The sequence below is a fragment of the Myotis daubentonii genome, chromosome 9 (assembly GCF_963259705.1).
Source record: "Myotis daubentonii chromosome 9, mMyoDau2.1, whole genome shotgun sequence".
NCBI lineage: Eukaryota > Metazoa > Chordata > Mammalia > Chiroptera > Vespertilionidae > Myotis > Myotis daubentonii.
The window spans coordinates 21,789,419-21,802,086 of record NC_081848.1 but is presented as its reverse complement, the minus strand read 5'-3'; the positions used below and the strand labels follow the sequence as shown (position 1 = coordinate 21,802,086).

Sequence of the window (12,668 nt, the reverse complement as noted above, 5' to 3'; positions counted from 1 at the left end):
GACACGCCCTGGAGCCCTCCCACGGTTCCTTCCTGGCCCTGATTGTTCATCGTTGCGAGAGACCCCACTGGTGCATGAATCCGCGCACTGAGTCTCTAGTATTATTATAAAAGAATAAAACTTAAATCCTACTTAAAGTAAAAGTAGAAGAAAGGATACAGAGTGTATGCATTATCTCTTTGCATCACATGGACCACATCACCACTCATTCAGAGAATGTAAAAATAACACAAATTATTGAAGTATTGATTTAAAAGGAACCTTACTCTCTCTTAGTTACTTTACAAATGCCCCACAGGGGAAATAAAGGTTTGTCATGATCACGCATTACTTAGCAGGAGCAATTCAGTATAACCTAGACTTTATTAAATTTATTTTCTTTTGTGTTTATTGCTAATAAAAATTGACTTTAACAAGTCTCTGGGTTAGCCTGGATGGTGGTTGTGCATAGACTTATGAGTCAGGAGGTCAAGGTTCAATTCCCAATTAGGACACATACTATATATGTTTTACTTTCTGAAAGTAAAAACTGATCAAGGCAGCTGATTCTCTCTCATCATTGATGTTTCTATCTCTGTCTCACTCTCCCTTTCTCTCTAAAACCAGTAAATATATATATTTTTTTAAAGTATCTGGGTCTAAACTCTCTATATTGAAGTGTTTTTCTGGAAGTTTTCTCAAAAACTAGTTTTATAATATAACCTATGTACATAGAGACATCCCTCATGCCTGTAATTGACAGTTAATTCTAAAAAGTTAAGCCTAAAACTAAATTTTGTATCAGCAATTTATTTATTTATTTATTTTGGGGATGTTAGTATAAAACTTGCCTAAATTGTTATGTCACTGCTTTAATACTTTAATTGCAAGTGATAAATATAACTGTCATTTCTGAAGAAGCACAGTTAATTTGAAAATAAATACATGAATCCACAAAACAATTTAAAATTCTTGTTATGGCTGTATTATATAGACACAAAACATGAATGAATAAAGGTATTGGGAAATAACAGCAATAACATAAAAACCAACATATCCCTAGCTGAGCTTAAGAAGTAACTATGAGCATCACAATGTGGCAATTACTAACCACATGTTTTCTCTAAAGAAAAAATTGTACTATATGTTGTTTTTATCCCCATACTCTTTAAAAATTATTTTGCCATAGATAAATAAAACTTTCATTTTGCAGCTTTACACTTCACAGTAAAACAACTTTTGGCAGGTAGGATTGATCAGTTTTAGTGCAACTGACATCTTGATGATGCTTTAAACATTATAGCACAAGCCAGTCTTCTTTTACTATTTGAATTATACTTATTCATTCTAGCAATAAAATAACTTTAATGCAATATGACATAATGAATATAGAAACAACCTATATCTCACAAAATTCAGAAGATTCTTTTATTTTAAAAAATTAAATGCTTCCTTGTTAGAGTTTTCCTCTCTTAATTTCTATTATTTAGCCACCTATATTTCTGATTAAACATAGACCTGACTTTCAGGGACTGCATGCATATGTGTTAAATACAATTTTTTGAAGATCACTCTCAAATATATTCAGTTCCATATCTAATTCATTACTTCCTTTTAGGGGAGACTCTTACAGCCAAGAGCATGTACACATGCAAAAATATAATCTTTTTTTCACATTAATTCATTTGTTCATCAAGCTTGCTTCTTGTATCTTTACATCACAACAATATTAGAAATAAATATCAATGATAAAACTAAATTTAATGTTTGAGTATCAATTCCTCTTTTCTCAAATAATGAGCTGACACATATGTGTATACTAGAGCCCTGGTGCATGAAATTTGTGCATAGGTAGGGTCCCTAGGTATTGCCGGCAATCAGGACCAATCTGGGGGCAGCTCCTGAGTTGAGCATCTGCCCCTTGGGGTCAGTGCACCATTCAGTCGATTTGCATATTAGACTTTTATTATATAGCATGCTTCACAAAGTGGGTCTTTTAGGTCTAAACTATCATGGAGGGAGGGGCTCCTTCCTACATTGTAGTTGAGAAAGTGGCTTTCATTTGCTCATTATTCTGCACCAACTACTTGCAGTGCATTGTGCATTTCAGAAATTAGTCAATACTAGGATGTGTGTAGCAGGGACTTACATAGAAAAATGTAATTGAACCAGCCACCTTCTGGTATCCCGGAGGATGCTCCAACCAACTTAGCCACACCAACCAGGGCACCCATTTTTAATTTTATTGTCTTCTTGGTGTTGAGTTGTATATGTTCTTTATATATCTTAGAGATTAACCCCTTATCAGATGTGTCATTGGCCATTATGTTCTCCACACAGTGGGCCCCCTTTTCACTTTGTTGATGGTTTCTCTCGCTGTGCGGAAACATTCAAGTTTGACGTAATCCCATTTGTTTATCTTCTCCTTTGTTTGACTTGCCGTAGGAGACAAATTGGCAAAAATATTTCTCTAAGATATGCCTGATAGTTTACTGCCAATGGTTTCTTCCAGCATTTTATGGTTTTGTGAATTACATTTAATTATTTTATCCATTTTGAATTTATTCTTGTGTATGGTGTAAGTTGGTGGTCTAGTTTCTTTTTTTATTTGCATGTATCTGTCCAATTTTCCTGGCACCATTTATTGAAGAGACTGTCTTTACTCCATTGTATGCTATCTCCTCGTTTGTCAAGTATTAATTGAGCATATCGGTGTGGATCCATTTCTGGGCTCTCTGTTCTGTTCCACTGATGTACTAGTACAGTGGTCAGCAAACTCATTAGTCAACAGAGCCAAATATCAATAGTACAACGATTGAAATTTCTTTTGAGAGCCAAATTTTTTAAACTTAAACTATATAGGTAGGTACATTGTTATTAACTTAATTAGGGTACTCCTAAGGCTTAGGAAGAGCCACATTCAAGGGGCCAAAGAGCCGCATGTGGCTTGCGAGCTGCAGTTTACCGACCAAGGTACTAGTATATGCCTGTTCTCGTGCCAATATCAGGCTGTTTTAATTACAATGGCCTTGTAATATAGTTTGATATCAGGTACCATGATCCCTCCAACTTTGGAGAAGAAGTAGATTATTCAGAATGATACTTGCTATCTCATCTCTGTTGCTTAATTGGGCAAATTTAGGTAATCAGGTGAGCTATAGGCAGAAGATGAGAATGTGGGGACGTGCTCTGAGGCAAAAGCCAGTGAGAGGTGACTGTTACGGGATCGATCTCCAGCGAGGTTCTATAGCCATGTTCCCTCGCTAGGTTCTCCAGCCAGGTTCTGTCCAGGCTCTCCAGTCAGGTTCAGTGTCCAGGTTCCAGTCAGGTTCTCCTGCCAATCTCTGTAGTCAGGTTCAGTCCAGGATCCCTTGCCATGTTCTCCCGCTAGGCTCTGTCTCTAGGCTCCGAGGCCAGTCCCTCTCCAGGATCCTCCGGCATGCTCTCGCCAGCGAAGTTCTTCTGTCTCTAGAGAACGTTCTGTGTAGGTTCTGTGCCTAGGCTCTGTCTCTCTTGGTCCTGTCTTCCAAGCCCTGTGTTCTCAGTTCTGTGTCTGAAGTTCTGTCTTCTGAATTCTGTCTCATGAGTTCTGTCTTGTTGATTCTGTTCTAAGTTCTGAGTGTTTCTGTCTTGTTACAACTGTATTTATACCAGTTGATTCAATCCTATCAATCTCTATTACAAAGGTTAGGGCGTTTCTTATCTCCATTCCAGGGAGAAAAGATTATGTAGTTTAAGCATGATTGTTCGTAGTTAAAGGGATTAATTACCCGCCTGGCACTTAGTTGAGGGGTTTTATTCCCTCCCTAACTTCAGGGGAAAATCCCTACCTGGGGATTCAACCTTTCTCGGAGAGGTGACTTCGGTTAAAACACAGCGCCAAGAAGGTGAGCAAACATATTAAGAACAGTATGCCATATATGCCAGGTCCCTTGAAACAGCAAGGATGGACCGGCTCCCGGCAGATCGCTGTCTTTCTAATTCCACAGAGAGAAAGCATTATAGTCATAGTTCCAATCCTATTTTGTACTTCGATTTCACAAGAGGGCATACAATAGAAGAAGACTTCCTTAAGCCCAGCATCATTTAATATCAAATAAAGGTGTTACAGGATTCCAGGGCAGGAAGAATAGGGGAAACTGCGACAGGAGAATTAGGACAAGGCCAAACAGTGTGCGTAATTTGCAGCTGGCCTGCAAATACCAAACCACCACCTTCCCCAGGCAAGGACACTCTGAGAGCAAATGATTAAAAACCTCTCTAAGGAGAGAATGAAGAAAGAGAGGGGGGAAGGGGAAAGGAAAGAGGGCAGGTGTACTCCCTACACAGAGAAGCCAGCAGTCTCAGGGCTCGGCAAGATAAAGTTGCCAGGATTCTGGGAAGACCACAACAAGGAAACCTTGAGACAACCTGTACCGAGATACTCAGCAAAAGAATCTTTGGAACCTATAGACATTAACTTTTCCAGATTATGCAGAAAAACACCCCCATCTGTGCTCCAAGCTGGATGAAATAAGACAGATGTGCTTGCTTTGCTTCTTCAATACAGGTGCATGCTTTAATAAATGGGCTTTTCACAACGCAGCCAAGGTCTCTGTATAAATTCTTTATATGAGAAGACAAGGATGGAGCTTGGGGACAGCCCTCTCTCACTGACTCAGGGGGCTGTCCAGTAACATCTCTCTGGTGCCCATGAGAGGCGCCTCTAACAAAACAAACAGAAGCATATTTCTACAGCTCTGATTGCAATGAAAGAAAATCAGTTGTGTATTTCATCCTCAGTGTCATGACTCTTAGCTTATTTTTTTTTTAAAAAAAAATGTATCGGCGTTTAGTGTAATGTAGAAAAATGCTAAGTATTAGTTAGATTTGAGTTGCCAGGTGGCAGCTGTTATATTGTCCAAGGAACAAATTTCATGATTTGTTCGTAGGATGTGTGTATAGTCTCAGTTGGATGCCATCGGTCTGTACTTCGTAATGACTTTCTTTTCTCTCTTGTTTTGCATTTTTTTATTATTATAGGAAATGTATAAAGATAACTGAAGGGAGAAGATTTATATTTAACCTGTTCATGGACCAGTGATAGGCCAGACTGGAATTCCTATTTACTGAGCCATGTGTTCATGTCACAGTTCCTGCTGCCCCTTATCTAACACAGAATCGCTGCATTTGAAATGGATGATGTTATTGACATTTCTGTCTCTGTTTCTGTCTCTCATAAAATTCATAGTCGCACATTGTGAACCTGTGACAGTTTCAGTAGACTTCTCTCTGTGGAGGCGGAAAGAGCTTTAGCAACAGTAAAACGTCTAGCACTGTGTTTGTCCTCTTCATAGATATATTTTTTCATCTTAACACAAGCATAAGGGTTTCAAGTAAGAAATACATAATCTGACTTCAAAGGAATTGCAGGAAGAAGCCTAGCAGAATGTCAGATACATACGCATTTAAAAAGCAGAGGATATCATTTTAAGAACTTGAGAGGAATAAAATTAATTCTATGTAAAAGTGTTTTCTTCGGCTTCCTTGGCATTTCCCTTCCTGAAATTTTATATAAGAATGTATTTTATTTATCAATAACAATGTCATTGTTTAAGTCATATCCTAGAAAAAATTACACTCTTGATGTGTATAGAATTTTATATTTAACAAGATACTTTTTAACGTGTTAAGTATGTAAATTATCAATTTAACTTTTAAGAAATAATATTAACATTACTTATGGAAAGGAAACTAAACCATAAAGTATTTAGCCACAAAGTTTTTAGGTGCTAGCCTTTTTAAGCAGCAATACCCTAAACAAATGTTTGCCTTACCCTTGGAGGAAGAAGTCATGAACTCAGGACTCCAATGCAGCAGTCATTCATACTGAATGCATGAATAAAGGAAAAAGTGAAAGAATCTGTGGCAGGAATCCATCTATCCTAAAAGCTTAGAAATATTGCATACATAGCACAGGTCACACAAATAATGAATGGCAGAACCAGGATCAACATCTTGACACAGATTCTATATCTCACCATGATGCTTTCCTACTATGCAGTCACTTATTCATTGTTTTTAAGTAAAATTATGTCTTCCTCGCCTTTCCACACTCCCCGGCCTGGAGATGGGCCCGTATGGTATTTTTCTCAATTCCACGTAATTTAAAAGGGACTGTTCATCATTTCCAGAGCCCTTGATGTCCTGCAAATGGAGGGGGAGGATGTCCTCAGATTCCCTGCAGCAGGAACCCACTTAGGTGGCACCAACCTTGACTTCCAGATGGAGCAGTCCACCTACGAAAGGAAAAGTGATGGCACCTGCATTGTAAGTCTGAGGAGAAGCCGAGAAAAGCTTCTGCTGGCTGCTCTGCCATTGTTGCCTGGGAGAACCCCACTGATGTCAGTGTCATATTGTCCAGGAACACCAGCCAGCGAGCTGTGTTGGAATTTGCTGCTGCCACTGGAGCCACTCCCATTGCTGACCCCATCACTCCTGCAAGCTTCTCTAACCAGATCCAGGCAGCCTTACCGGAGCAGAGACTGCTGTGGTTACTGACCCCAGGGCTGACCGTCACCTCCCACAGAAGCGTCTTATGTTAAGGGGCCCCAACTCTGTGTAGCCCTGGCAACAAGGGGGCTCACTCAGTGGGTCTCATGTGGTGGATGCTGGTCCCGGAAGCACTGTGCATGCCTGGCACCATCTCCCACGAACACCCAAGGGAGATCACACCCGATCTCTATGTCTGCAGAGACCCTGAAGAGACTGAAAAGGAAGAGCAGCCGCTGCTGAAAAGGCTGTGACCTAGAGGAGTCTCAGGGTGAATGGACGGCTCTAGCTCCTGAGTTCACTGCTGCTCAGCTGAGGTTGCAGACTGGTCTGAGGTACAGGTGCCCTGGGTGCCTTTCAGCAGTTCCCTACTGAGGACCGGACGCTCAGCTGCCACCCAAGGCTGGTCTGCAGCCCCACTGCTCAGGCCACCGACTGGGGAGGGGACAACCACTGAGTGGGATTTTTTAAAAACTGATTTCAGAGAGGAAGGGAGAGGGAGAGAAACATCAATGAGAGAGAATCATAGATCTCAACTGCCTCCTGCACACCCTCCACTGGGGATCGAGCCTGCAACCCTCGCATGTGCCCCAAACAGGAATCCAACGGTGGCCTCCTGGTTCATAGGTCAACACTCAACCACTGAGCCATGCCAGCCCGGCCCCAGTGGTCTTAAACTGTTCTTCCACAAACTGTTGAGGTAAAGTTGATGGAAAATAAACAGTCTCTAAAAAATCTAGATATATAAAAGCCTAAGTGACTGAACGACTGGTAGACCGATTGCTGTGATGCGCACTGACCACCAGGGGGCAGGCGCTCAATGCAGGAGCTGCCCCCTGGTGGTCAGTGTGCTCCCACAACCAACCTCCCGTGGTAGGCCAACCTCCTGCAGTCCCTTCCCCTGTCAGCCAGCTCCCCCACACCCCATCAGCCCCCATCACCAGCCAGGCCGCAAGACCCCACCCATGCATGAATTCGTGCACCGGGCCTCTAGTAACCAAATAAAAAAATAATATCTTCTTAAATTTTAGGCACATCTGTGGCTCAGTGGAAGAAGACAAATTTAAAGCACATATGTATATTCTACTTTAAAGAACTGTATAAATCATTACACCTAGAGTTAAAATGTAATGAGCAGAGCTAAAATCCTACCATGAACAAAAACTTGTTGCAGATGTTCAGACTTTAAGTCATTTCATTTATATACTGAACAACCAGCTTACAGTGTAAACCTACAGTCGCTGGGTATTCCCCACTCCTTTCCCATATTGGAGCCCTAGCCACGTCGCCGAGGAGGGTGATGAGGTTCGGCATCGGCTTTATCTTATGTAAAACAGAAGGGTACATGGCAGAGAAGAATGTAAGTGGGAATTAATTAGGAGCCAGGAGAAGTCAGAACGCCGGTGACAAGGATAAATCAATATTTTTGATCCTGGGACCTTGCAGAGGCGTTGCTGCTACTGTAAGAAGAACATGGCACAGGCGGCTGCCTTCAGAGGCCCCGACAAGCTGTGCGGCACTTCAGACCATGGCTCGCAGGGGAGCCTGTGATGCTCTGTGGCAGCGCTGCCATCTTCTCTCTGCCCATTAAAACGGGAGCAATGGAATGATTCCTCTGCTGTGGCTTTTCTTAGAAACATCCTCTCCATTCTGTAGGCATGTGCACATTATACATAAAATGGCCTAGAAACTGGAGCATAATAAAATATAGACTCCCTGAAAGCTGTAGGAGATGAAAATCGGTATGATCTCTTTTATGCTGGAATCATTGAGAGCTTTTTTTGGTTAAATACACTGTACAGCTATGGATGGTTTTTTACAGAAGAGTTCAATTAAATAGACTATCTGAGAATATAAAGTTTTCTGTATAGTTTAACTGAGCCTTTTTTTCCATCCTTATAAGTGGCTGAATATTACTAATTGGCAATTACTATAAATAAGGAAAAGCCAGGATTATGACGAGGGTAAATAATGTGTAATTATCTTTGAGATTATTGATGTCCTTTCACTTCAGATTCTCTCCATCTCATAAAACGATTACAGTGTACATTTTATTTTGCCTTCAGACCCATCTCTAAGCATGTCATTAATTTTCACAGGAATTATCATGGCAATGGTATTACTGCTGCTGTTCTGTTATTTCAAGTGTGCCTGAGAAACGTTATGTTGGCCTCAGAAACCTTAGCTGGAAAAGGTAAGCTTTTTAACGAGGCCGTATTCTCCGGTTCCTTTCAGGTAGCGCAATTCCTTGCCCCTGGGGACCGGTCACTGAGCTAAGAGCAAGTTCCAGCACCTACATTAAGCACATACTCTGCTTGTGCTGCTGTATGACATCATCAGTGGTTGTGAAATAGTTGCTAGTTTCTTCAGATCAGAGGAAGTCTCATTTGGTTAGTATTTTCAGCACACTATATTCTTGGTGGAGAAATTCTCATTAATCAATGTTCAAGTCTCCAGTTACCAACGGAGGGAAACAATCACAAAGGCAAATAAGAATTAAACATGTAGCTATGAGAAAACTAAATAAAAACAATGAGAAATAATTTTATAGGTGAAATATGATATTCAACACTTAGTACCTGACAGAGCACTATGGAAAGTGCATCCTGCCTGTCAGTTACGTGCTAACGATGCTTCCCAGCACATCTCGGTCCTGATGGGTCTTGGACCTCTCTACCGCACTCATTCATAACAAAGCTTGTTTTCGTCATGCTGATCTCAAATACTACTACTCATAATACATATGTAGAATGTCTTCTTGATTGTGCTTTTCAAACATCCTCCTTTATCTCTGCACCTACACACTGGCTCCTCCCCTTTCCTACCTAATCACAATGTCCTTGTATGTGGGTTGTTTGCAAGGGGTTTATCTAAAAACATTCAGTAGAATAATATTAATATAACAATGGACAGCAACATTAATAATAATACAAATAGGGTTTTTTTTTTCATTTTTTTATGGGCTAGGTGTGGTTTTATGTTTATAGTTTAACCCCAAGATGTAGATACTGTTATGCCTATTGGGAAGTGAGGGGTGAAAAGGCAATAAAAAGCTGATTTCTTAAGTTGTCAAAGATGAAAAATGACAGAGCTAATGTTTGTACCCAGGTTGACAACATTCCAAAGAAAATGCTACTATAACCAAACAGCCAAAATACCTCCTCCTACTCATGTCATATTCTGCTCCGAGTTCTAAAGAGGGACTTACTCCCATTCTCAACCAAACAAGTCAGTTTTTCATATTTAGTAGATCACCCAATCATTTCCCCTTCCTCTTTCTTCCTAAAGCCTCCTGTTCTTCAGTTATCTCTTGCCTCCATATTCAGAGGAGGGATTCTAATAAGTCCATGAAGCAAGGCATTCTCCAGACATGTTTTTAGTCTAGGTTTTGTCCCCTGAATTAAGTTGAGCCAACCATGTGGAAGGAAAGAATCTTTTGTTGCTAGTTTTGTTGCATATTTAAGAGAATGCTCTTTCTCTCTTTTTCTCTCTTGAAGAGCATAATAAAAGGAAACATTTCCTCCAGTTATCGTAGGCAGCTTTTTAGTTTAATTGATTTCTTTTACTACAACACAAACCAGCAGTAGGAGGAAGCCATCACAGATGACTGCAGAACAAAGAGAAAGAAAGAACTGCTCCCCAATGACAATCTTGTTCCTTTAATAACCATCCTGAAGCCCGCACTACCGCTTTTTCTTCCCCCCCTTTTTTCATAAATCTCTCCTAAATATTTTCTTTTTAACAGAATTCTGAGTGTTAAAAATAAATTTTGGTAGAATAATGAACTTGGAGCTCAATATAAGTCCTACATGATGGATCAAAATTTCTCATAAAATCATAACATTTTGTACTTGGAATAGCACCCTATTTTATAGGCTGAATGAGGTAAGGTTGCCATCCAACAGATGATAAAAATAAGCTGAGATATAAACCTTATTATTTCAGGCAGAGCCCTAAATGCACCTAAATAATAGCTCTTTTTGTCTCAGATAAATCTATGACTCCAAAAACATATTTTAATGAAGTTTAAAAACAACAACAACAAAGCTTTAAAAAAATCTTTTTTTGTTGAAAGTATTACATATGTCCCCTTCTTTCCCCCATTGACACCTTCTAGCCTGCCCACATCCCTCACCGCAGGCCTTCACCCCCCTATTGTCGGTGTCCATGGGTTATGCATATATGCATACAAGTTCTTTGGTTGATCTCTTCCCATCCATACACCCTCCCCAACCTTCCCTCTGAGATTCAACAGTCTGTTTCATGCTTCTATGTCTCTGGATCTATTTTGTTCATCAGTTTATTTTGTTCATTAGATTACAAATATGAGTGAGGTCACATGATACTTGTTTTTCTCTGACTGGCTGATATGGCTCAGCATAATATTCTCCAGGTCTCTCCATGCACAAACAGTTTCTTTGATCCCTCCCAGCAAAAGATAACTATTTGACAACTGTGAAAACTGTCAGGCTATGAAAATTTCAAACTCCCATTGGCTTCATTTTACAGAAACCTTCAACACTACCATGAGGATAACCAGCATGTCCTCCTATTTTAAGGTTGGCATACATGATTCACTGGCTTTTGCCATTGGCAACCTTAGTTTAGGTGCTCTGTTAAAGTGGCACATTTCATAGCTCTGCTTCATAGCTTATCATAGCTTATTTTTAGACCACTTTGATTTCGGAGTTCTGATATTTGGACTCAAAAGCATGTTAGCTGAAACTAAGATGAAAAAAAAAACTAGCTAATGTTAAATACTTTTTAAATTTCTTGCACATTTTAACTACCAACCTGTTATTTTGCACTGGCCTTTAATTCCTCCATATCCTGTGTTTCTTTTCTTTTTTCCCATTTGGACACACTGCCTGTATTGCACTCACAAATTCCTCTAAGCCTATTAATATCACTCTGTCTAATGTCTGTTGCACTTTTTTAATTGCTTAAAGAATTACATATGACTCCTTTTCCCCCGATTGACCCCCCCACTCTTGCCCCCCAGGACAAGCCCCCCTCACTCTCGCCCCCCAGGACAAGCCCCCCCCCTGCTCCCACCCCAGTGTCCCTGTCAATTGGTTATGCTAATATGCATGCATACAAGTTCTTTGGTTGATCTCTTACTACCTCCCCTGCCTTCTCTCTGAGGTTGGACAGTCTAATCAGTATTCCTTAGTCTCTGGATCTATTTTTTGTTCATCAGTTTATGTTGTTCATTATATCCAGCATATGAGTGAGATCATGTGATATTCATCTTTCTCTGACTGGCTTATTTTGCATAGCATAATGCTCTAAAGTTCCATCCATGGTGATGCAAATGGTACAAGTTCCTTCTTTTTCATAGCAGCGTAGTATTCCATTGTGTAGATGTACCACTGTTTTTTAATCCATTTATATGCTGATGGACACTTAGGCTGTTTCCAAATCTTAGCTATTATAAATTGTGCTTCTATGAACACAGGAGTGCATATATCCTTTCTGATTGGTGTTTCTGTTTTCTTGGGATATATTCCTAGTAGTGGGATCACTGGGTCAAATGGGAGTTCCATTTTTAATTTTTTGAGGTAACTCCATATTGTTTTCCACAGTGGCTGCACCAGTCTGCATTCCCACCAGCTGTACAAGAGGGTTCCTTTTTCTCCGCATCCTCTACAGCACTTTTCGTTTGTTGATGATAGCCATTCTGACAGGTGTGAGATGGTACCTCGTTGTCGTTTTGATTTGCATCTCTCAGATGATTAGTGACATTGAGCAGAGGGAGGCGACCTGCAGCGGTGGCAGGGGGCGGGATCAGTGAGTGGGCAGCACCAGGCCAGCCAAGGCAGGTGCCAGTGTGGGCCCCCCGATCACCCCACCAGTTGCCCCACAGATCAACCCTGATCGCCAACCAGGCCTAGGGACCCTACCTGTGCATGAATTTCATGCACCGGGCCTCTAGTGTTTTCATATGTCTCTTGGCCTTCTGTATGTCTTCTTTTTAAAAGTGTCTATTTAGGTCCTTTGCCCATTTTTTGATTGGATTGTTTATCTTCCTCTTGTTAAGTTGTTGAGCTCCCTGTTAATTTTAAAGATTAATTCCTTTATCTGAGATAGCATTGGCAAATACATTCTCCCCCTGCAGTGGGCTTTCTTGTTGTCTTGTTGATGGTTTCTTTTGCTGT

General features: G+C 40.5%; 1 pseudogene; it reads left to right on the top strand.

Annotated features, from left to right (window-relative positions):
- Positions 1 to 2,919: 2,919 nt before the first annotated feature.
- Positions 2,920 to 11,147, top strand: LOC132241741 (small ribosomal subunit protein uS2-like; annotated as a pseudogene).
- Positions 11,148 to 12,668: the final 1,521 nt, after the last annotated feature.